The sequence below is a fragment of the Neoarius graeffei genome, chromosome 25, assembly GCF_027579695.1.
Source record: "Neoarius graeffei isolate fNeoGra1 chromosome 25, fNeoGra1.pri, whole genome shotgun sequence".
Taxonomy (NCBI): Eukaryota; Metazoa; Chordata; class Actinopteri; order Siluriformes; family Ariidae; genus Neoarius; species Neoarius graeffei.
This window is the reverse complement of record NC_083593.1, coordinates 24,632,909-24,659,372: the sequence shown is the minus strand read 5'-3', so window position 1 is coordinate 24,659,372 and position 26,464 is coordinate 24,632,909. Positions and strand designations below refer to the sequence as shown.

At 40.8% G+C, this 26,464-nt stretch overlaps 1 protein-coding gene across 3 annotated transcripts in view; it reads right to left on the bottom strand.

Annotated features, from left to right (window-relative positions):
• The window catches only part of smg6 (SMG6 nonsense mediated mRNA decay factor), a 185,262-nt gene that overhangs the window by 7,773 nt on the left and 151,025 nt on the right, over nt 1-26,464 (bottom strand). Inside the window, exon 19 of one of the 3 annotated variants that reach the window (XR_009651536.1) lies at nt 895-1,034. The exons of the other annotated variants lie outside the window; for them this stretch is intronic. The gene's annotated coding sequence lies outside the window, so the exon portion shown is untranslated. The remainder of the gene's footprint in view (nt 1-894; nt 1,035-26,464) is intronic. 3 annotated transcript variants of the gene reach the window in all.

Here is a 26,464-nt window from a genome sequence, read left to right as displayed (position 1 = left end):
CAATAGGACATAATTTTTTGATGGCCAGTTAATTGACCAAATCAGTGGAGCAGATTTAAGTTTTTGTGCTTGATACATTCCTAAGGCTGAACAGAATCACCTCAAGTGATCAAAACGGTTCCTCACAATGGATAAGGTAACATTTTTTCACACATCCCAACACAGTTCTAAAACTGCTTTTTACAACATCTTCATTTATCTGTTTTTTTAAATTATTATATATTATTGTAGTTGAACTTGGGCAGAATAAAAAAAAGTCATATGGCTTTGAAAATACTGCTTAGATTTGTTTAAATTGACAAAATCAGAGCATGCCAAAATCATTAGTGCCAGAAAATACCCTCAGATCCCAGAGGGTTAAATCTCAACACATTTTTGCACTGAGACTTGGGTTACATGTCCGAGTTATCTCATCCTCACAGCACAAGTCCTACAGCTGGTACCTCAAATAGTGAAGGCTACATCAGGGGCCAGAGCCTTTTCTTACAAAGCCCCACGGTATTGGAACAACCTTCTAAGTAGTGTTCGGGACTCAGACACAGTTTCAGTGTTTAAGCCAAGGCTGAAGACATATCTGTTTAGTCAAGCCTTTTGTTAATAGCTTTTTATTAGGTAAAGGAGTAAATCTGGAAGGTCCTCAGGCACAGTGCATTTTAGTAAACTTGGGATGTTTTAAATGCTGTCACACAAACACCCCAACACACACACACGTTCAGCCAGGTTTGTTGACAGTGGAGTGGCTGGCTGCTTTATGCCCCAGGGCTCCTTCATGCCTGTGTTACCTTCCAGCTCTCCCTTTTAGTTATGCTGTCATAGTTAGTCTTGCCGGAGTCCCTGCTTACACTCATCACACAACGTACACTGTTTATAACCATTAGGTAACAACAGACATACCCAACAACCTGTGTTTCTCCCTGTCTGTCGAGTTATATGTCAATTCTGAGATACCAGCGATGCTGGCTTCTTCTGCTCTTCAGCCCTGCCTGATCCATCCTGATGCCCTACTTCTGGCTGGAGTTCTCATCACATCTCTCCTGTATAGAATGGCCCCATATGGACAGTTGAAAGACACACTTAGAAGATGGCTCTGGACACTTACAGTTTTACTACAATGGTTTAGGACTACAATTGTCATGAACAGTTTTGCACTCAAGTCTCCATCAAGGAACAGTTGATAACTTCAACAAAGTAGACTTCATGCTAAAACTACAATGAATTTCCTGGTTACACAATTGTACTTTGTGACTATATAGGACACAGTTATAAAAGCAAGTTATTTATCATGCTATCTTATCACCCAAATGAGGCTGGGCACCCTTCGGAGTCTGGTTATTCTCAATGTTTCTTCCTCATGTCGTTTGAGCGAGTTTTTCCTTGCCACCGTCACCTCAGGCTTGCTCATTAAGAATAAATTGATTAGGGACAAAATTAGTTCATATGTTTTAAGTCTTTATTTTTCTGTAAAGCTGACATGCAACAATGCCTATTAAGTGCTATACAAATAAACTGACTTGACTGTACCTGAAAACGTAACCATAAAGGAATAAAAAGTATTAAATTTTTATCCCCCTAGAGTATGTGCAAGTATACTCATAAAATAATTTTGAAATGTCACATGAAAATAGATTTAATTAGGATTATCTCTCAATTTAAATTTTATGTATTTTTGCAATATTGAGCAGGACATATGCTGAAAACACTGTGGTTTTCTAAATAGTCTGAAATTATGCAAAAACTGTTAAAACATGCTATTACCCTGTAGTAGATGATGATATATTATTCCAAATTAACTGTCCTGTATATCATATTTTTATGAAAAATACTGGTGACAATGAAAGCTATCCTATCCCATATTCACCATCATATCCAGATTCACCATCAGCATTGCTGACAGAGTAAATAAAGCATACACACATTATAGTGCTTTTTTCCCCATTGCGCATGAGTCATGTATGCAAAAGTCTTCAGCACCCTTTTTTCATGAAAACTTTATTTTATGACTTCTACATTATCGAGTTAGTACAAAAACATTTTAGAGTTGTATTCATTTTTCAGCACAAAATTAAATGTCACAGAATGTTTTTGTAGCAGAGCAGCATATTACATAAAAGACCACTTTTCATATTAAAAAAGAAAAAAATGAAGGCTGCTGGGTTTTGCTGCAAAATTAAGAAGTAAGAGTGACAGTCCAGAAGAACTGTGGCTGGTTCTGCAAGATGCTCAGTAAAACAGCTCATTTCCTTCAGGGCTTTCCCCAAAGTGTGGATATGCGGCACATCGCAACGTCAGTGCTGTACTGTCACTTGCACACCAAAAAATAAAAATAAATAAAATAAAAATCTACTACCATAAACTGAACAATGCAGAGTACTTTCTGCTCCTAAATATCTCCTATTCCCCTCTGAAAATGAGTAATAACTATAGAAATAGGAAGATATTGTAATATATAGGTCTAGGGCCTAGACTCAAGGCTATCCTGGTACTCAAGCCATCTCATTCTCATTATCTCTAGCCGCTTTATCCTGTTCTACAGGGTCACAGGCAAGCTGGAGCCTATCCCAGCTGACTATGGGCGAAAGGCGGGGTACACCCTGGACAAGTCGCCAGGTCATCACAGGGCTGACACATAGACACAGACAACCCATTCACACTCACATTCGCACCTACAGTCAATTTAGAGTCACCAGTTAACATAACCTGCATGTCTTTGGACTATGGGGGAAACCGGAGCACCCGGAGGAAACCCACGCAGAACATGCAAACTCCGCACAGAAAGGCCCTCGCCGGCCACGGGGCTCGAACCCGGACCTTCTTGCTGTGAGGCGACAGCGCTAACCACTACACCACCGTGCCGCCGTACTCAAGCCAGAAGTGAAAATAAAGGATTTCACTGCATACCCTGACTGCCATTCACAACCATATATAAAACTACGTTCTCTGCACTGGCCGCTAGATGGTGTTGTTGCATGATTTGACCTCAATTCTGTTCCTGGCATCCTGGAATTGGAAAATGAAGAGGCATGCGATATTGTTCAATATTGTACATTTTTGTTGTGCAATATAATTATTATACATATGGGCCACTTTTTCTATGGAATTAAAACATGTATTCTATTCCCTTCTAGTGAGTTTATTGATGGCACACAATATTATCATATCGCTTATCCTCCATGTATTACACCACTCTCCCCAATGGAGAATGAGCGTACAATATTTTATAATATTGCATGTTGTCAAGACAACTCGACGTCACACATCGGAGCTGATGAGAAGATCCAATGACAAAACTTTTCTGCTGCGCATGTGCACAATCATTTCTTTGTCAGCTGGGAAAGAGAAAAGATCCAGTACTAGGTTTAAGCACAAAACAAATAAACTGAAAACAAACTAAAGACACGCTGAACACCCTCTGACTACCAAAAGTTCATTATATATTCTTCACGCATATTTACAAGAGAAAAACATACCAACAGACATCGAAAAACTGGAAAAGAGAGCAATAGTGGAAATATTGTCAAAGTTCTACTTGGAGGTGAGGAAACATGACAGAGACTTTGACAAGAGAACTTCACTCCACAAAACCTTTTTGTTCTGAACAACTGCAATGTAACAATTAACTACTACCAAAAGTAACTTTGAACTTGAACTGTCAACCTGTACATAGCTTATATACAAGCTGGGTTATTATTCAGGCTTTTTGGGCTTGTACCATTTTTATTGTTAGAACTTTGACTTTGTACATTGGATTGACAGAACACTGAATGACATTCGATCAGATTCAGCATTCGATATTGGTAAGTTACCCCCCTGTTCATAACTTTTTATAAAATATATAATTGTTCCATTGAATGTGTATGTATAATAATAATAATAATAATAATTATTATTATTATTATTACTACTACTACAACAACATTAATACTAGCTGGCTTTTTTGTGGTATATCAGATATATTCCATTCAGCTAGCATGACACTGAACTCTTCTTCGACTCGTTCAATATCATGCTAGCTGTATGGAATATATCTGATATACCACTTAAAGCCAGCCAATATTATTTAAATATTTCTCTGAATTGAATGCTTCCAGTGGTATCATTTCAAATCTAACTTTGCCCTCTAAATTTTGCCCTTTGCATGGGCTCAGCATCAGTAGCACCATTCTGATATTTTTTTCTGGGGAAAGCCCCCTCCTTATAAAACTGTACTAATTGTACTTGAGACTACCTTTTTTTTTTTTTTTAAAGCAAAAGGGTCGTCTCACACAAAACACTGACTTTGTTTAATTTATTATTGTTGGGGTGGTGAGATTAGGATCCAGAAGCAGAACACACAGGCAGTAATCCAATAAATAATGGAGATTTAATCCAGGGAAAGAGTGTGGCAAAAAAGGTAAACAAACAAATGGCAAAAATAGTCCAGGTAAAAAGAGACAAAAAACTTGACAAAAACACGAGACAGACATGGACAAAAATGCTAGAGCAAAAAAAAACCAAACAAACAAGAAAAAACCCTTAGTGCAAAAACCATGAACTAGAAAAATAGCTTGAGCAAAAACCATGAAACGCAATAAAGGCACAGAAACGGCTAGAATAGCAAAACAAGACGTTCTGGCAAAGTCAGGGTCTGAGAACGGCTTATTTATACACAGCAGAGAGAACCAGGAAGTGAAATGCAGGAGAGAAGGAATTCCTGTCCCGGATCTGGATCAGCGCTGGCGAGAGAGATCCATAATCTCCGGAGTGGATGGCTGGGGCGGAGCATGACAATTATGGCTTATTGCTGTTTACAATATTTTTTTTTTTTTTTTAATGTTGAAACATTTAATTCCATTATTTTTTAAAGCCATTTTTGGTTTACAGCATTTCTGTGTGTGTGCGCAAGACTTTTGCACAGAACTTTTTTTTATATATGGCTCGAAATTCGCGGTGGTCCGGTCGCCCGAGGCGACTTAATTTGTCATTTGGCGGGTAATCCCTGTCACTAGCCAGCCCGGCTGGCTAGTTGAAAATAAAATATATATGAAGCGAAGATTCAGACACACTGTCAACTAAAGCTGACACATATACTAAGTAACTTTAAAAACGCACAATGGAATTCAACACGATATCACTTTAGATCCATGCATATATTTGAAATTTATGATATTGTATGTAATGCACACACATCTTGAAACATTGATAAAGGACATTTATTGTCAAACTCAAGAATTAATTCACAATAAAAAAATTCAAAGTGACAGTTGGTCCATGTTCACAAAATTACAGGTTCAGTATCGTGTATGACCTCCGTTTGCTTGCAACAAGGCATTCACTCTTCGTGGCATAGACCTTATCAGACCATTGATCTGCCTCTGTGGGATCGTCTGCCATGCTTCCTGAAGTGCTGTTTTATCAATGTGCGTTTTTAAAGTTACTTAGTGTATTAAGCATGTGCCATGTCTGTGTTAATCGATGTGTTTATCGGCAGGACAGAAAATACCGAAGAATTCCGAATCATATCATGTACGAGTCAGGCTGTCATTTTTTTCACTACTGTGCATGCATATAACGCGTCTCGTTGAATATCGCGGTAATCACGTGTAGTATTGGACCAGGTGGGTGGAGCACAGTAGCATGGCAGGCCAGAACTGAGTTCTCAATGAACTACTTATTGCTAGCTTTTAAGCCTTTTATCACTTCCCAGCCACACGTGCACACATACACGTGTTCTGGTTGGGGAGAGCTCCCTTCCTCTGCTCTCCTCTCCTTTTAAAGGGCGCGGTCACTGGGGAAGACACACAAACACAGGTTAATTCCCATCAGGTGCAATGATTCCACCACTTACCTTCCCTGACTCCACCCTCCATTCACAGATCGCCGCTTGGCCACGCCCCCGCTGCCACATCACGTTATCAAATTCAATAGATGTGGCCACATTATCGCCCATTTAAATACGTTCTTTTGTTGTTGTTTACATCTACATCTGCCAAAGCTACATTGCGATGTGGAATTTTCTGAAAGGTGTACAGAAACCGCCAGAGACAGGGACAAAGCGACCTCGGTCTGAAGAGGAGAAAAAAGCCGCCGATAAAGCGTACGAGAAGGAGAAACGACAAAGGACTTATAAGCAAACGTGGGAGCAGGGTAGGCCTTGGCTGCGATATGATTTTTATGGAATAATTAATTTTTTTCCAAGTTGATTCCTAGTCAATATGAAGCTCCTAATGCTTTCTCTCTCAAATGGTTAAATACAGAAAGCATGTTGGACATATTTTGGGTGCTATAGTCATGATAGTAAGTATATTTGTTTTCAATACTCATACACCAAGTTTTCCAATATATTATTTGTTGATATTATATTATGGTGCTCTGTATTGTTCTCATTTATGTATTTAACAACAGTATCAAAATACTCGGGTCTTGAAATAAATGCACATTAGTCATGAACTACTCTCTTTTGCATTATTTTTGACAGAAGTAAAATTCATACATGAACAAATTTTGGCTAGTTGATTTTCTGTTTGGCTAGTTACTTTGGAAGGTTACTATATATATATATATATATATATATATATATATACACACACACACACACACACACACAGTGAGAGTAAAAAGTATTTGATCCCTTGCTGATTTTGTTGGTTTGCCCACTAATAAAGACATGATCATTCTGTACTTTTAATGGTAAATGTATTCTAACATGGAGAGACAGAATATCAAAAAGAAAATCCAGAAAATAACTTTAAAGAATATATATTAATTGATTTGTATTTCATTGAGGGAAATAAGTATTTGATCCCCTAGTATGCATTAGGAGTTCTGGCTTTCACAGACCAGTTAGACACTCCCAATCAACTTGTTACCTGAATTGAAGACACCTGTTCTAACTAATCACCTGTATGAAAGACACCTGTTCACAGAATCAGACAATCAGACAGATTCCAAACTCTCCAACATGGGTAAGACCAAAGAACTCTCTCAGGACCTCAGAGACAGGATTGTTGACCTGCACAAATCTGGAATGGGCTACAAAAACATTAGCAAGATGCTGGGTATTAAAGTAACAACCATTGGTGCAATTGTGAGAAAATTTAAGAAGTATAACATGACCATCAATAGACCTCGGTCTGGTGCTCCACAGAAGATTTCACCTCGTGGGGTGGCAATGATCATGAGAACTGTGAGAAATCGGCCTGCAACCACACAGTGGGAGTTAGTGAATGACCTCAAGGCAGCTGGGACCACAGTCACCAGGAAAACAATTGGCAACACTTTGCGCCGCAATGGATTAAAATCCTGCAGTGCCCGAAAGGTACCCCTGCTTAAGAAGGCACATGTGGAGGCCCGCCTAAAGTATGCCAATGATCACCTCAAAGATGTACAAAGTGATTGGGAGAAGGTTCTGTGGTCAGACGAGACCAAAATTGAACTACACTGAACAAAAATATAAACGCAGCGGTCCATATTTTATGAAATACAAATGTTCAGATAGAAATTCATTTTCACATGGTTTTTCATGGAACTCACATGATCAATTCAGTTCATTGGGGTCACAAACGAAAATTCACAGTTCAGCAATGGGTGTGACCACCATTTGCATCACGTAGTGCCACACATCTCCATCGCATGGATGCTATCAAAGCATCGATACTGGCTTGTGGAATGTTGTTCCACTCTTCTTGTAGGGCTTGTCGAAGTTGATAGACATTTTCTGGAGTAGGCTCCCGGGCGCGAACTCTTCTATCCAAGATGTCCCAGACATGTTCTATGGGGGACATGTCTGGTGAAAATGCAGGCCATTGCAATATTGGGACGTTTTGAACTTGAAGGAAAGCCATGCAGATGCGTGCCACGTGGGGTCGGGCATTGTCCTGTTGGAAGATCAGCCCATGATGATGAACGAATGGAATCACAATTGGCTCCAGGATGTCATCACGATAACGCTGAGCATTAAGGTTACCGTCCACAAAATGCAATTGCGTTCTCCGTCCATGGCAGACTGCAGCCCACACCATTACACTGCCACCGCCATGAGCCACGCGCCTCAGGACGTTTGCATCTGCAAATCGTTCACCAGTACGACGCCAGACACGACGCCTACCATCTGCCCGGTACAATTGGAAACGTGACTCATCGCTGAAGAACACTGTTCTCCATCGTGCTAGTGGCCAGCGTACATGTGCCCGAGCCCAGTCCAGACGAGAACGTCGTCGCCCAGCAGTCAGGTCCAATCCTCGATGAGGTCTACGTGCATGGAGGCCAGCTTCTCCGAGTCGGTTTCTCAGTTTGACTGCTGACCCTGTGATTGTGTCTCCCCATGGTCTCATCTGCGGTCCGTGTTGCAGTCCGGCACCGATCACACAGGTGGGTCAGACGGATATGCCGGTCTTGTGCTGGAGTGGTGACACGTGGCCTGCGTGCATGTGGCATGTTGTCTGTGGTGCCATGCTGCTGAAATCGTCGTCGGAGGCGGACTATCGTGGAATTATGCACCCCCAATTGACGCCCTACAGCTCTGATGGACATTCCAGCCTGCAGCATGCCAATGGCTCGTTCCCGGTTGATTCTGGTCATCTGTGGCATCTTGACATTTGAACATTTTTGTCATTTTAGGGTGGACTTTTATTGGCCCCACATAAAGGATGGTCATGACATGCATTACTCAGTGAAATTTTTGTCTGCAATGGTCACACCTGACTGGATCATGGATTATCTCAAGTCTGGGCACTGCTCAGAACTTGAGTAGAGGGACTTTTTTTTTTTTTTCAAAAAATGTTTACTGGTATGCTATACTATCATTTGATGTGGGCAGAAAAAAAAATCAGTATCGGATGTACAAAATAAATAAAATCTTTAGGTGCTGCGTTTATATTTTTGTTCAGTGTATTTGGCCTAAACTCTACTCGTCATGTGTGGAGGAAGAAAAATGCTGCCTATGACCCCAGGAACACTGTGCCCACCGTCAAGCATGGAGGTGGAAGCATTATGTTTTGGGGGTGTTTCTCTGCCAAGGGCACAGGGCTACTTCACCGCATTAATGGGAAGATGGATGGAGCCATGTACCGTGCAGTCCTGAGGGACAACCTCCTCCCCTCTGCCAGGAAGTTGAAAATGGGCCATGGTTGGGTCTTCCAACATGACAACGACCCGAAGCATACAGCAAAGGCAACAAAGGAGTGGCTCAAGAAGAACCACATTAAGGTCATGGAGTGGCCCAGCCAGTCTCCGGACCTCAATCCAATCGAAAATCTATGGAGGGAGCTGAAGGTCCGCGTTGCCAAGCGACAGCCCACCAACCTTAATGATTTAGAGAGGATCTGCAAAGAAGAGTGGGCCAAAATTCCCCCTGATATGTGTGCTAACCTTGTGGTTAACTACAACAAACGTCTGTCCGCTGTGCTTGCAAACAAAGGCTTTGCCACCAAGTATTAAGTGCTTTTGGCTAGAGGGATCAAATACTTATTTCCCTCAATGAAATACAAATCAATTAAAATATATTCTTTAAAGTTATTTTCTGGATTTTCGTTTTGATATTCTGTCTCTCCATGTTAGAATACATCTACCATTAAAAGTATAGAATGATCATGTCTTTATTAGTGGGCAAACCAACAAAATCAGCAAGGGATCAAATACTTTTTACTCTCACTATATATATATATAAATAAAAAAACACACACACACACCCCTTGGCTTAGGTTTTTCTCCAGAGCACAGATAGTGATTACTGGATCAAACTGGTGTGTTATGAGAAACCTGGCACGACGCAGCTGTGTGCCATACTGAACTAACTGTGCTAATGCTACACAGGGCAGTGAGGACAAACACCCACTTTGTGCCAGATAAACAGATTATAGTATTATCACACAATGTGGTTTTCACTCAACAGTGCACTTTAATACTTGAAAACGCACTTATGAATATCGTTTACTACAAGCAGCAGTAGCGGGAGCTTGTGGCAATGGCAGTCATGAAATTTATAGCTCCATTTATTATCTTATTTATTGGTTTGTCTTGCCGCTCTAAATTACATATAGAACGTGAAACTTTTAATATCTTACCTAATTATGGATTGAATGTCACCTTGGTTCCAGAAATACCAAAGAAAAGCTGACAGGACCAGCCAACCTTGTCGAGATTCTTTCCAAGTTTGGTAAGAAAGGTGCCCAAACAAGGAGAGATTGGTAAACAAATACCTATTCTTATGAAAGAGCAATGACCATAGATCTTGAACATGATGAATTTCTAGTTGGTCTTCCAATGTAAAATGCTAACTTCGATGAGTCTTTCCATAACTATCTCACGCTGTGACAGTCTGTGTGTACGACGGTGAATTAAAAACTAGGGCCAATAGCCTCATGTGAAATGATATTGGCGGTAGCACACAAATACAGGACATTTGGATAAGAATAAGTAAGATGTTATCTTATCTAATAGGCCTAGGTTAAATTAAAAATTAACAACCGTGAAGATACAATTCTTTTCATTTTTTCCAGTATAATTTTGGAGACAGTGACAGATGATGTTGTTCACAATAGTACTGTTAGCAATGTTGCTAGGTTAAGGTAAATGAAAAGGAGGATACTTGTAGTTGGGAACTGGATTCCAAATCTGCGGGTGGTGGGAATGGACATCTATTTCTCTCCTTGTTAAGTGCTTTTTTTTTTTTAACTAGTCAGTAGCAGGCTTGCAGCACTCAAGTCCAGGACTTGGACTGGAGTCCGACTTGTGCCCTAATTTTAAGGACTCGTGACTCGACTTGCACTTGAGCACTGATGACCCAGACTTAGACTAGTGCATAAACTGCATTAGAACTCGTAAATTGGAGACGAGGACTAGGATTTTTCTTTACTTTTTGTAACATCTCAATAATTTGGCATAAGATATTTGCGACCCTGTAGAACAGGATAAAGCGGCTAGAGAGATGAGATTAACTTTTGTACCAATTCCATGCAAGAGTATCACACCTGTGCACCTTGGCGCATGCATCAGATAGACATTCGGGGGCGCTCCGGACAGCGCGCGAGAGTCTGCTTGGTGCACACACACACACACGTGTGTTTTTTATATATATATATATATATATATATATATATATATATATATATATGAGAGAGAGAGAGAGAGAGTAGGGTTCTACTATTTAAGCATTAACATAATTTTGACTAACCCTGTATGTATATGAGAGACACACGCACATGTAGGCACCCCTTGTAAATATTAGTGAAAAGGATCAGAAAAGTAGCACGTTTCACACTGAAAAATAATTGTTGAAAATAATTATTTCTTGATTAGGGATTTGTTTTTCTCTGAGTAAATTTTTCCAATTAAAAGTTGGATTTTTCTCAGGTTCATTTCCCACTGAAGAACATATTTCACCAACAGGTGTATTTTCTTCCCCCAACACTTTTTACTAATTTTACAAGGGGTACCAATAAACACATACATACATCTCTCGAAAAAAAAATTAAGACTACTTAAAATTTTTTCTAAAACCAACATCTCTATGTATGGCAGCCATTTCATTCCAGTGTCTGTACAGGAATTCCAACACAAGCACACCTCATTTTACTTAATGAGGTACTGATTAGGTGATCACCTAAACCAAACCTTATGTAATAAGGAAAAGTACTCATATAAAAACCACTGCAGTGGTCATCACTATCCTCTTGCAATAGGTCCAGTTTGGATGGCAAAAACAGTGCTAGTAGTACCTTAAATTTAATTGGAATACCAAAATATCTATTAATCATGCCAAAAAAAATTAAGAAAAAAGTTTTGAGAGAGAAAAAGAAGAGCTCAATTCTAGCAGAGGGATACAGTTAACATCAGGTTACTTCCATTCTCAAAATTTCAAAGACAGCAGTTCATAAGAACAAGATCAAGCAGCAGCCATTGGGGACAACAAAAGTTACAGACTGGCAGAGGGCAAAAACAACTCTCCACTGACTGGGATGATCATTAAAACTCCTTCGAATGTCAATCAGCAACCGTAGGATGACATCAACTGACCTACAAAAAGAATGGCAAATGGCAGCTGGGGTTAAGTGCATAGTAAGGACAGTTCAAAACAGGCTCCTCCAGATGGGGTTGAAGTCATGCAAAGCTAGAAAAAAAGACCATCAATGAGAGGCAAAGATGAGCCAGGCTGAGGTTTGCTAAAGACCATAAGGATTGGATCATAGAGGACTGGAGTAAGGTCATCTTCTCTGATGAGTCCAATTTTCAGCTTTTTCCATCACCTGGTCATCTAATGGTTAGACAGAGACCTGGAGAGGCCTACAAGCCACAGTGTGTCGCACCCATTGTGAAATTTGGTGGAGGATCAGTGATGATCTGGGGGTGCTTTGGCAAGGCTTGAATGGGGCAGATTTTTGTTTGTGAAGGACACATGAATCAAGCTATGTACAATGTAATCCTGATAGAACACTTGCTTCTTTCTGTGCTGACAATGTTCTAGAACTCTGAGGATTGGGTTTTCCAGCAGATAATGCTCCATGCCACATAGCCAGGTCAATCAAGGTGCGGATGGAAGACCACAAGATCAAAACCCTGTCATGGTCAGCCCAATCTCCAGACCTGAACCCCACTGAAAACCTCTGGAATGTGATCAAGAGGAAGATGGATGGTCACAAGCCATCAATCAAAGATGAGCTGACTGAATTTTTGCACCAGGAGTGGCATAGTGTAATCCAAGAGCAATGTGAAAGACTGGTGGAGAACATACCAAGATGCATGAAAGCTGTGATTAAATGTCAGGGCTATTCCACCAAATATTGATTTCTGAACTCATCTCAAGTTCAAACATTAGTATCGTGTTGTTTAAAATTGAATATGATCTTGACAACGACTTCTTTTGGCTGCTCCCAATTAGGGGTCACCACAGCAGCTCTTTCATCTCCATTGCTCCCTGTCTTCCGCATCCTTTTCTACCACACCTGCCACTTTCATATCCCCTCTCACCACATCCATGCATCTCCTCTTTGGCCTTCCTCGTTTTCGTGTGCCTGGCAGCTCCATCCTCAACATTCTCCTTCCAACATGCTCTGCATCTCTTCTCAGGATGTGCCCATACCATCTCAGTCTCATCTCTCTTAGCTTAATTCGCAAGCTCTCCACATGTGCTGTCCCTCTGATGTGCTCGTTTCTTATCCTGTCCAACCTTGTCACTCCCATCGCAAACCTTAACATCCTCAACTCCACCACAGAAAATGTCAATTGGTCAAAATAACAAAAAAGATGAAGTGTTTTCAGACCTTGAATAATGCATAGCAGTCAAGATCATATTCATTATACCAATACAGTAAAACCAAAGAAACTGACTAATTTTGCAGTGGTCTCATTTTTGCCAGAGGTGTACATATTACTTTTTAAAATTTATTTATTTTTACTACACACCCTGATCAGCCATAAAATTAAAAACAATGACAGGTAAAGGAATTACATTATGTTGTTACAATGGCACCTGTCAAGGGGTGGGATATATTAGGCAGCAAGAGAACAGTCGGTTCTCGAAGTTGATGTGTTGGAAGCAGGAAAAATGGGCACGCGTAAAGATTTGAGTGACTCTGAAAGGGTCAAATTGTGATTGCTCGATGACTGGGTATGAACATCTCCAAAATGACACATCTTGTGGGGTGTTCCCGGTATGCAGTGCTTAGTATCTTAGTATTAAGGGTTATAAAGTATTCATTTATGCATAGTAATGACTGCACTCAAAGTGTTAATGTTATAAGCCCTTACAGCTTGAAGTAAGAGAGTGCATAATAAAGCTTATTTACATTTTGATAGTAGCACTCATGACATCTTTGCCACATGTTAAATGCTGTTTATTCACCAAATGCTCTTCATGGAGCCCTATATGACTCCATACAAGCCTTCATAATAATAGTAGCATTACCACAGGTGTGTGGACACAGCATTGGATTTACAATAGATATCACAAATAGTAGTGGAGAGAAAATAGTGCTTCTTGACCGGTGACTTGATGCGGCAATCAAGCAGCATATATAACATTTAATATCAAAAGAAAGATTTATTTAGCTTTTCATTGGTATATTTTTGTGTACATCAATTAAATGGTACAGGTGTTACGGCGAGTTGAAATTCAAAAGTTTTGTGCTAGCAGAGGTCTTGCAGTGCTGAAGGCTACAGTGTGTGAACGGACCATTGTCTGCATGGTTCACTATTTGGATATCTGAACCTTTCAAGCATTACATGAGAGACCTAGTATGACTGACTTTAATGCTGAAAAGCAGTCAGTCAATCAGAGGAAATCCTGAGCTTCCTTCTGATAGTTTATTTTTATTTATTGTTGGCAACCAAAGTAATGTAATTCAACAGCAAGTTGAAGTTTGTCCTCTTCAGCATTACAATATTTGTTATTCATGAGCTGCGCAAGTTTCTGTAAGAACAGTAAGATATTCTATAACTTTTCCTGCTTCTAATGATACATGACAACTGAAAATCCACAAAATTTAAAAGAAAAGAAAACCCATTTTCAAAATACAGTTATGAAGACAGATGATATAAACTAATGATTCATGTGAATAATTGAAAATGAGCTCATACAACTAAGATATCCATCTCCAAAAGTCAGTTTCTCTGCAGAATGGACGATTTCATGGAGGCCACCATTGAAAATATTTTAACCAATCAGAAAAATCCCCCCAATTGTTTCCGGCAATGCTCTGACGTCATTTGAGCACAAGATACGGAAGCTCCACATAGAGAGCAAGACTTGAAGCTGCCCCTGGCTGGAGATTATTTCATTAAAAGTTTATATGGAAAAAAAATTGAAATTCCATTTCTCTAACAAAAAAGTGGAGGGGGAAAGAGAATACGGATGGGTGGTTCTCCACTATAGTTGCAAATTGGGATATGGACCTTGAGCAAACTGAGAAGTTCATAAGGCAGAATTCTGGTAGCCAATTTTGGAGTTTTATCAAAGTATCTTCTTATTGCTCGATATGGCAAAATTCAAGGTCAAGGTTGCCCTTGTCTCTGTCAGTACACAAACAGGTCTCTGAAATGCCTAATAAATCCATAATCTCTGACCAAAATCAAAATGTAATTGACCCCAATTACAAATCTGGGCCTTATTATAAATAATTCTATTTGAAAATGTATATTTATCACAATAGAACAATAAATATATGCATTAAAAGGGTGCAGCGTTTGTGTACTGACAGCATGTTTGTGTACTGACATGTTCAAAAATAAGACAACGAAGTTGATTATTTGAGCAGAACAGTAATAGATTTAATTTTTGAACCTCAAAAATGGCAACAACATTAACCATGTGTTAAAATTAGGAACAAAACACATAAGAACCTAAGGTAACATTTCATGACACCAATTATAAAGTAGCCTAATTAACATTTCCTCACTTTTCTAAATTTGCCCGTGCTTTTGACATTTTAGTCAATCCAAACAATGTCCAAATTCATGACTACACCAGGCGCTGGATAAATGTCCCAATCACTACACCAAATCTGGGTGATTTTTTACTAGTTGGGTCCATGTAGATGTAGGAATCATCATGTGCCTAGAGTTCTTGGAATTTCTGGTCACGGGGACACACTCAGAAATTGACTAGGCCTAATCAGAAAACCTTTAAAGATATCCTGGTAGGATACATGTACTAGGTATAGGCCTATATACTAGTAGGTTGACAAAAGGGATCGAGAGACATCAAACTGTCATCCTATCAAATTGGTCAATACACTAACACAATAGTCAGTACACAAACAGACCCTGGTGTTAGTGTATGGACTGTTAGTGTATGGACAAATAGTTCATCATCTGGTCACCAGGGTGCAGATGTATATATGATGCCTGTGCATTGCAGTCTAGTTGAAAGGTCTTCTAACTCACATTCATGGCACAAACATGTTTTCATGACAAAGCTGGGCCTACATCATTCTAGAAGTGTTAGTGTATTGACTGCTATTATAAATTCTGTTAAAAATTGCCATACAAACCTGAACAATGCTGGAAAACTACTACAATATGAAATTCAATGTTTCCCTCCCTTGAACTTGTGGGATTCCCACAATGCACTGCAGTCATCTCATTAAAATAGTTCTGTCCATTTTCCCCAGGTGTCTCTAGTTAGTACTGTTAGTGTACAGACTTAATTACTTGGGACACCAAAAATCAATTTCTTGGCGGGAAAATTTCTGACTAGTATTGGAAATATTTTCAAAATGTGCTTTTCTTCATGCTGCATGGACAATATTGATCATATTTAAATGGGTGACACAAAATAATAACATCAATAAATATTTTTCAGCAAGGGTTTATTTTCCTTCTGGGATGTATGAGACACGCATTTTGGACCCCCTTGGGGACTTCCAATGAAAAATTCTACCAACACTATTATATTTGAGTGGATAAAATTTAATATCAATTAATTTTTATAATCAATAGGAAGGCATATGAACACAGACACCCTGATTTTATTTAAAGGCCTGGTCTCAGAATACTTGTTAAGTGAGGTGACACCAATTTGGAACTATAGTGGAGAACCACCCGGATGTTGCTGATAAACAGCGAGGGAATAGTGAACAGCTGATGCACTTCTATGTGACTGAGGGATGTAACTTTTCACATTTATATCTCTGGTCCAAGTAGCGCTGCCATGACAGCCTCGTTCTGCAGACTGTAACCTTGCTAGACAACCTACAAACATATCTACATACAATCTGACTTACCTAAATCTGTTGAAGAGGCAAGTGCGTGAGTTTTTACACATTCCTGGCAGCATAAGCACTCATTAGCATGCTTAGCATGCTCTCGACTCATTCATGAAAAACTTCCTCATCAAGACATCACTAAGCTAGCCTACTGTAATTATCATAGTAGACAGTCCAACCCCCACAGCAACGCAGAAAGAGGGTAAACAAACACTGCTTTACACAGCTCATGTGCTCGGAACATTTTGAAGAAAATTGTTTCACTCAAACAACTCTGATGTACCGGGCATTAGGAATACCGTACAAGCCAGCACTGAATCCAGATGCGGTTCCCACAATCTTCAGCCAAAAAGACAACACAGTCAGTAGTCCACAAAAGAGAAGTTCAAAGGGTAAGAAAACACTTTTTATAGCTTCCCTAACTTTTTTATTCAGCATATGTTGTTTTGAGTTCTTTTGGGCATAAATGTAATAATTGCTGATGCAGCTAAGCAACTTGATGTTTGTTGGGTGTCTTGCTTTGATTTAGTGTTGTCAAGAAAGCCTTGGTAATGACTGACCAACACAACTCGATAAATATTGTTCACTTGTGTGTAACTAATTGATATGGTAATGCTTGTGATGATCATCAACGCTATTCGTGTCATCGTCCGAAATACTCGAGGAAATCAGTGAAGAAATGTCGCTGGCGCTATGGTCCATTTTGTCGAATATGGCCGTGTATTGTAAGTGAAATTACGGAAACCATTCGGAGTTCTTTAAGGTATACAGGAATTTGTTTGTGGAATAGCCTACCTCGATCACTGCAATCTAGTCAAACGTGATAATTTTAAGAAACAAGTGAAACAGTTTTTATGGAATAAATTCCAAACCCAGTTTTATGATGTGTGTATAACTAATTTTTAATCAATTTGGTGCCATTTCTGTAATCTAGTTGTACTCCGTGATAGTTAGCATATATATTTTTGTTTATGACTTATCATTGTTTATACAATTGTCAATTTATTATGGTCTCTTATATTTTATTGTTTCCTGCTGTCATCAAGAGGACCACATTGGAAATAAGTGTATTTTATACTCTGTGTTATCGTCGGTGCAATTTACACTATCTTTTTACATGTATGAATTTTACCAAATAAATCCATACCATACCAGCAGCTCAGGTGTTTCTGGCAATATTTCCGCCTTTTTTCGTACAAGTGCATCTTCCTGTAATGTTTACATGAATACTGTATAGTAAAGCAGTGTTTGTTTACCCTCTTTCTGCATTGCTGCGGGGGTTTTGTGTGTGCGTATATATATATATATATATATATATATATATATATATATATATATATATATATACACATTATATATATATATATATATATATATATATATATATATATATATATATATATATACACATATTATATATATATATATATATATATATATATATATATATATATATATATACACACACACACATATTATATATATATATATATATATATATATATATATATATATATATATATACACACACACACACACACCTGGCAACACTTATTATACTAATAAGTTCACAGTCCCGGTGTAATTGCCTGGTCTATTCATACTGCTGCATGCCCATCAGGTCCCCATGACCTCAGATTGACAGCACCTTCCGCAAGATATTTGTGGCTCCAAGCGATGCAGATTTCTGAACGACCCCTATGTTGTACTCGATCTTCAACTGGTCCAAGAAATACGGAAGTTTGTGAGGAATTGACCCGAGTGCTTCTATTACTATTGGAATTACTGCTGTTTTTCTATTCCACATACTTTCAATTTCCACTTCAAGTTCAGCATAGTTACTGTTACAATGTGGTGTGGCGATATAGCTGACAGCAGGTTATGGTCGCTGAACTGCTGGTTGTCCAGGTGATGCTCTGAAAACAGTGTGGGCAGTAGAGTAAATTTTAGTGTCATACTGTTTTGCAATTTTCCTTTTCACTGAATGTTGCCTCTTCAAGGACTAACGACTCAGAACATTCTGCACCAAAACATGTTCATCCAATGCTCATTACGTGCATAGCAGATGTGCATAGCAGATGTGTGTACCAGCCAACGATTAGAGACGATCCAATCAGCTTTAGAACTGATCATGCTCCCGGAGCGTGATCAGGGTATGTAATTGCAATGATGTAATACAATAGTGTTATGTCTCCTTTTTATCTAGTCAAGAGTATATATAGATTTGAGAACAAAGGGACGGTATGAGGGGTGTGCTGAACCCTCATCACTTGCCCGTTTCTGCAATAAACCTTTCTCTTGCAAAAGGACGAGCCTGGAATTGGTGTTTGTCATTTTTCCATGACAAAACTTGGCGTCCCTGTGTAGGCTGCACGACTTCCATGGTCTTCTGGGCGGCAAGCGGACACTCGTGGTGAAACAAACTTTCATCCTTAACCTTGTATTCTTCAGAGAAGAAGCGGTACGCTCTTTGCTGCCCAGAGGCGGGAAATGCTGCAGTCCACCATTAAATAGGTAGGAACCATTAATTCTGTTTGACCTTATTTAAAGTTTACAAAATTAAAGGAGTACTGAAATTACTGATCAGTGAAGTTTAATGTCTGTGTCATGGCAAAGATGTATCAGTGAGGAGTCAATGATCTAGAAACTGGGTTTCTAAGATAGAAATTCTGGGAACTTCAACCTCTGCGACAGCCAAAGATTAAAGTTTCCCTTAGTTCTTGAGAAAAACTAAGGATTTATATCAACGGGTATATCTTATGGAACTACGGTTAGTTTGCTAAACTAATGAAAGCAAGTTGGTTAAGAGGTAGTTTGGCTAAACAGCGTAACTTGTGACAGGTAGTTGTCAGCAAAAGACGGATCCGCCACTGGCTCTCAGTCACTGAACATCGCCCATGACGTGTTAAATTGTTCCTACTTAGATAATAATAATAATAATAATATCAGACTCGTCCTATATACATCGGTGTGCTCTCCTTGGTCTACTCTGATCTCTCTCTCTCTCTCTCTCTTCGCTTTCTTCTCTCACACAGTTGTAAGATGCTGTGTGTGAGAGAGTTGCACCGCAAGAGTTCTCCTGTGTGTGTTTGTGTGTATTTCTATTTTTAATGCCGCGTGGATAGTGCAAGTTTTATTTACCGTGAATGCAAGTTTTATTTCATTATTCTACACACACAGTTGTAATAAGAGTTTCCCTCTGTGACAAGGAGTCAAGTAATTTGAAGTAAAATGGGTCCATAACAAAGGCACTGAAGACACAACACGGCACACGATAAGGCGCTCTGGTTGTTCATATGATACTCCGAACATAACATTCATAAGAGTTAATTATGGGGAAGACTCTCTAGCACAGTTTGATATCTGGGTAAAAGAATGCGGGTTTCCCGAAAAGGGAAGTTTTAGTATGAGGCAGTTGGAAGGCTTAAAAAAGGCTTTAGATAAGAAAGAGAAGGATGAATTAGACAAAAAAAATGAGGCATTTTTAGCAAACTGGAAAGCATTTGGAGAGTGGCAGAGTGAGGCACATAAGAGAGATAAACAACAGATAGGACCCTCATCTGTTTCTCAGTGTTTTAAGTTGCAGGCTGATCCTGACCTCAACTCCACCCCGCCGAGACGACTACTACAGCCAGATGAGAATGACCCAACACTTTCTGTTACAACACCACCAGTAGCAGAGGGAGGAGCCCCAGTCCTCACGTCACCTATGCCCAGCACACATCCCCCGCAGGCCCTGGCACAGTGCCCACTCTACCCAAACCTGGCAGAGGTCACAGGTCCACCACCCAGATACAAGGACCGCCCCATGACACCTCATCAGAACAAGCCATCGCCACTGATGACAAGGAAACAGAGAAAAGCTAAAGAGCACGCAGCAGGCTCACATCAAGAGGATGATGGCGATGAGGCATTGAACATGCTGATGGTGGAAGTGGCAGGGACAGATGGGCCTATGCTGGTTCACTGCCCATGGACTCTGGCAGATATCAAGGAAAGCATGACACCTCCCGAATGTGCGTGAAGTGGGAGGAAGGAAGTTTGGGGAAGAGCTGTTGATCTTTTGCAGAGAATTCAGACCTACCACACATGAACTGAGACTTGTGGCCAAGATGGGCATAGACTGGAGACCTGGTAGAGGAAGAGGCAAAAGAAGAGTCAACAGATCTGATCTGGTGTGTTACAATTGTAGGAAGATAGGACACTTTGTGAGAGAGTGTACGGCAAAGCTAACTGATGGGCGGGGGAGAGGGACAGAGAGGCGGCTGAGAACAGAGGAGGTAACACACAACACAAAACCAATCAGGTAGTTCACATTATACAGGAACATACACCCCAGCCTAATCACACAGACAACATTAGACAGCTACATGACCTCCAAACGCAGCAAGGTGATGAAAATGTATCTTTCCTTAAATATGCAGCCTTCCCATCTACTCAGCTTCCGTGCATGCCACTGACAATACAGGGAAAGAAGTTTAATTTCCTGATAGATTCAGGGGCTACCCATTCAGTCATTAAACAGGGAGAACTGCATTTACCATTTGAATCAAGTTCTCAATCAATTTGCACAATTAGGGCAACAGGCCATTCAGTCATAGAAGAGTTCTCAAAACCTGTCATGTCAGGATGAAGATGGACAGGAGGTGGAGCACTCATTCCTGAACTTCTCTTCCTGCCCAGTTAATCTACAACCCCGATTCCAAAAAAGTTGGGACAAAGTACAAATTGTAAATAAAAACGGAATGCAATAATTTACAAATCTCAAAAACTGATATTGTATTCACAATAGAACATAGACAACATATCAAATGTCAAAAGTGAGACATTTTGAAATTTCATGCCAAATATTGGCTCATTTGAAATTTCATGACAGCAACACATCTCAAAAAAGTTGGGATGGGGCAATAAGAGGCTGGAAAAGTTTAAGGTACAAAAAAGGAACAGCTGGAAGACCAAATTGCAACTCATTAGGTCAATTGGCAATAGGTCATTAACATGACTGGGTATAAAAAGAGCATCTTGGAGTGGCAGCGGCTCTCAGAAGTAAAGATGGGAAGAGGATCACCAATCCCCCTAATTCTGCGCCGACAAATAGTGGAGCAATATCAGAAAGGAGGTTGACAGTGTAAAATTGCAAAGAGTTTGAACATATCATCTACAGTGCATAATATCATCAAAAGATTCAGAGAATCTGGAAGAATCTCTGCACGTAAGGGTCAAGGTCGGAAAACCATACTGGGTGCCCGTGATCTTCGGGCCCTTAGACGGCACTGCATCACATACAGGCATGCTTCTGCATTGGACATCACAAAATGGGCTCAGGAATATTTCCAGAGAACATTATCTGTGAACACAATTCACCGTGCCATCCGCCGTTGCCAGCTAAAACTCTATAGTTCAAAGAAGAAGCCGTATCTAAACACGATCCAGAAGCGCAGACGTCTTCTCTGGGCCAACGCTCATTTAAAATGGACTGTAGCAAAATGGAAAACTGTTCTGTGGTCAGACGAATCAAATTTTGAAGTTCTTGATGGAAATCAGGGATGCCGTGTCATTCGGACTAAAGAGGAGAAGGACGACCCAAGTTGTTATCAGCGCTCAGTTCAGAAGCCTGCATCTCTGATGGTATGGGGTTGCATTAGTGCATGTGGCATGGGCAGCTTACACATCTGGAAAGACACCATCAATGCTGAAAGGTATATCCAGGTTCTAGAGCAACATATGCTCCCATCCAGATGACGTCTCTTTCAGGGAAGACCTTGCATTTTCCAACATGACAATGCCAAACCACATACTGCATCAATTACAGCATCATGGCTGCGTAGAAGAAGGGTCCGGGTACTGAACTGGCCAGCCTGCAGTCCAGATCTTTCACCCATAGAAAACATTTGGCGCATCATAAAACAGAAGACCCAAGACAGTTGAGCAGCTAGAATCCTACATTAGACAAGAATGGGTTAACATTCCTATCCCTAAACTTGAGCAACTTGTCTCCTCAGTCCCCAGACATTTACAGACTGTTGTAAAGAGAAAAGGGGATGTCTCACAGTGGTAAACATGGCCTTGTCCCAACTTTTTTGAGATGTGGTGTTGTCATGAAATTTAAAATCACCTAATTTTTCTCTTTAAAATGATGCATTTTCTCAGTTTAAACATTTGATATGTCATCTATGTTCTATTCTGAATAAAATATGGAATTTTGAAACTTCCACATCATTGCATTCCGTTTTTACTTACAATTTGTACTTTGTCCCAACTTTTTTGGAATCGGGGTTGTACGAGGGCAAGATTTAATGTGCAAGTTTGGCTTGGTTCTTACATCATCTCCAGAGGGCATTACAGTGACAAATACCACTTTGACGTGTGTTTTACATGAACAAAAGCTCCCTGTTTATGTACATGAGTGGAAGTTCTGTCCAGACACTTTAACTAATGTAACTCAATACCTTGTGCAGCAAGCACATGACAGAGTTGTAGCACATGATGTTGACTATACCGGTATGGAGCATATGGACCTTCACTGCACGGCCCATGTGCATGATGGAAAGGATGCTGCATATGAAAGAGTATGGTTTAAAAAGACACCTGCAAGTGAGAACGATTGGGTTAGTACAACGGATCCTTCTGTATTTTATAATCCAGAAATGGATGTCTAAACAATCTCTCTCCAAGCTAGTACATGTACAGTGCAGCATAGAGCTCTCCACGCGCTCAGTGGGGGCTTTTGTAAGCATTCCAGGAGACGTCTCCCCAGCCCAAGCCCATCCTAGGCTGGTAGAGATTCCACCAGAGCTCTGGGCCACAGGTAAACACAATGTGGGTTTAATGAAGCATGCTGAACCAGTTGTGATAACTCCCAAGTCAGATTTTAGACCTAGTCAGACACAATACCCACTAAAGCCAGTGGCCATAGAAGGCATTAGGGCCTACCTTTGAGTCTCTTGCAGGCAGGAGTAAGTGTCCCTGCACTCATCAGTGTGCAGTCCTACATTTCCTGTAAAGTCAGAAAACCTCCCCAACCTAATGAGTGGCGTTTTGTACAAGACTTACAAGCAGTAAACACAGCTGTCAGACAGCGTGCACCAGATGTTCCGAACCCCTACACCATTCAAGGTCAAGTGCCACCTGATAGTAGATGGTTTTCAGTAGTGGACCTAGCGAACGCATTCTTCAGCATTCCAGTACACAAAGACAGTCAATACTGGTTTGCATTTACATTTGATGGCAAGCCTTACAAACTTCACACTTGTCAACACAATGGTGGCTAAGATGTAACACGGTCCTGCTTGACATGCCGAACATAACAGTAAAACGTTGTACTGTTCTTAACCCCGCTACTTTACTCCCTACAGAGGAGGAAGTTGAACCACATGACTGCATGGCACTTACTAACCAATTATGTTCCCCTAGGTTGGACCTCAAGGATGAACCACACAGAATCATGTCTGGATTCATGAATGTGGATGGGTCATCATCACGACATTCAGAAACAGGAAAAAATCAAGTGGGCTATGCTGTAGTTTCAGACAAAGAATTAATCACAACAGGAACATTACCTAGTTATTTGTCAGCTCAAGCAGCAGAGCTCTATGCCTTAACAGAAGCATGTAAACATGTAACAGGTAAATCAGCCATTATCTACACAGACAGCAGATATCCCTTTAGTATAGTACATAACTTTGGCACAATCTGGAAACAGAAATTTCCTGACCAGCTCAGACACACAAATAGCCCACCACAAGCTTGTTTCTGACCTGCTGGATGCTGTCCTACTCCCATCTGCTCTTGCTATATACAAGCATGCTGCACATACTAACAAATCTGATCCAGTCTCTCTAGGTAACGCATGAGCTGATGCAGCGGCAAAACAGGCAGCCACAAGGACCCCAACTTCATTAATGCTTTCAACTAACCCTTCTACACCTCCCTTACAGGTTTCTGACCTCCAGCAGCAGGCCACAGCAGAGGAAAAGGCTATGTGGTGGAAAGAAGGGTGTAGTATTAAAGATGGGGTCTGGGCAAGCCCAGACAGTCGACCTTGCCGCTCCAAATACAATGTTTCCATATTACGCTAAGTTGACACACGGGAAAGACCATGTGTCAAAAGGAGGAATGATAGCATTGGTTATCCTCTAATTACTCTCAAAATTGTCAAAAATGTCTTGTATGTGTGCAACACAATGTAGGACGAGGGCTAAAATTAGAGCAGGCTGCGCACCCAACCTCAAATAGCCCCTTTGACCATCTACAAATGGACTTCGTTGAACTCTCACCTAGCGAGGGGAAAAGGTAGCTATTGCTTGGTGATGGTTGATATGTTCTCCAAGTGGATAGAAGTTTTCCCTACAGCAAAACAGGACTCAGGTGCGGTGGCCAAAATCCTCCCATGAGATATTATTCCTTGATGGAGCATTCCAAGGAAGATTTCCAGTGATAAATGGCACGCCATTTATAAGCCAGGTGGTAAAACAACTAGGTAACTATCTGGGAATAGACTTAAAACAACATTGTGCATACCACCCTGCTAGTGGAGGAGCAGTAGAAAGGGAGAATGGGACACTGAGGAATAAACTGAGCAAATGCTGTGCTGAAACAGGACTAGGGTGGACAAAGGTCCTACCCATGGTATTAATGCAGATGAGAATGAGAGAAAGACCAAAGCATGATTTGAGCCCCTTTGAGATACTGTTTGGAAGACCCCCAAACACAGGGATGGGTCCCATTACACCAAGATGCCCTGACATGTCCTTATGTGATGTGATGTTGAATTACTGTGCAACCCTCTCTTCTGCTCTGAATAAAATTCACAAACACATGAGATCAGCCTTACCAGTCCCGGCGCTGGGACCACTGCATGACTTGAAACCTGGTGACTGGGTGGGGATAAAGGACTTCAGAAGGACAAAGTGGAACAAGCCCAGGTGGACAGGACCATCCCAAGTGCTGCTCACCACACAGTCAGCTGTAAAGATGGACAACAGAGCCACGTGGGTACACGCCAGCCACTGCAGAAGAGTACCTGAACCAATGGACAAGCAGCACAAGGAGGCCCTGGTACAGGAAGGACATTAAGACAGCATTCAAGAAGCCCTCAGGGGGCCTTGTCGCACCATGAGTGGACACACTGCTATCAAGAGGCCCTCAGGGGGACCAGCGAACATGAGCAACGACACATCGACACACTCAGCCACATGACAGACTGTGCATTCCAACACATTCTTCATTCTGTACCTATCGTAATTGTGAACCTCATACATGGTATAAGTCGCATTTGGTAGTTTGTCCAATGACAAAGATTAATACACATATTACAGGAGTAGGTACTCCGGGTGGCAGACTTCTCAGTTGGAAAAATAGAAAGAGATCAAACTGTTAACTGGGTTCATGACATCTCATCTCATCATCTCTAGCCGCTTTATCCTTCTACAGGGTCGCAGGCAAGCTGGAGCCTATCCCAGCTGACTACGGGCGAAAGGCGGGGTACACCCTGGACAAGTTGCCAGGTCATCACAGGGCTGACACATAGACACAGACAACCATTCACACTCACACCTACGGTCAATTTAGAGTCACCAGTTAACCTAACCTGCATGTCTTTGGACTGTGGGGGAAACCGGAGCACCCGGAGGAAACCCACGCGACACGGGGAGAACATGCAAACTCCACACAGAAAGGCCCTCGCCGGCCACGGGGCTCGAACCCAGACCTTCTTGCTGTGAGGCGACAGCGCTAACCACTACACCACCGTGCCGCCCCGGGTTCATGACACATTGACTGATAATACC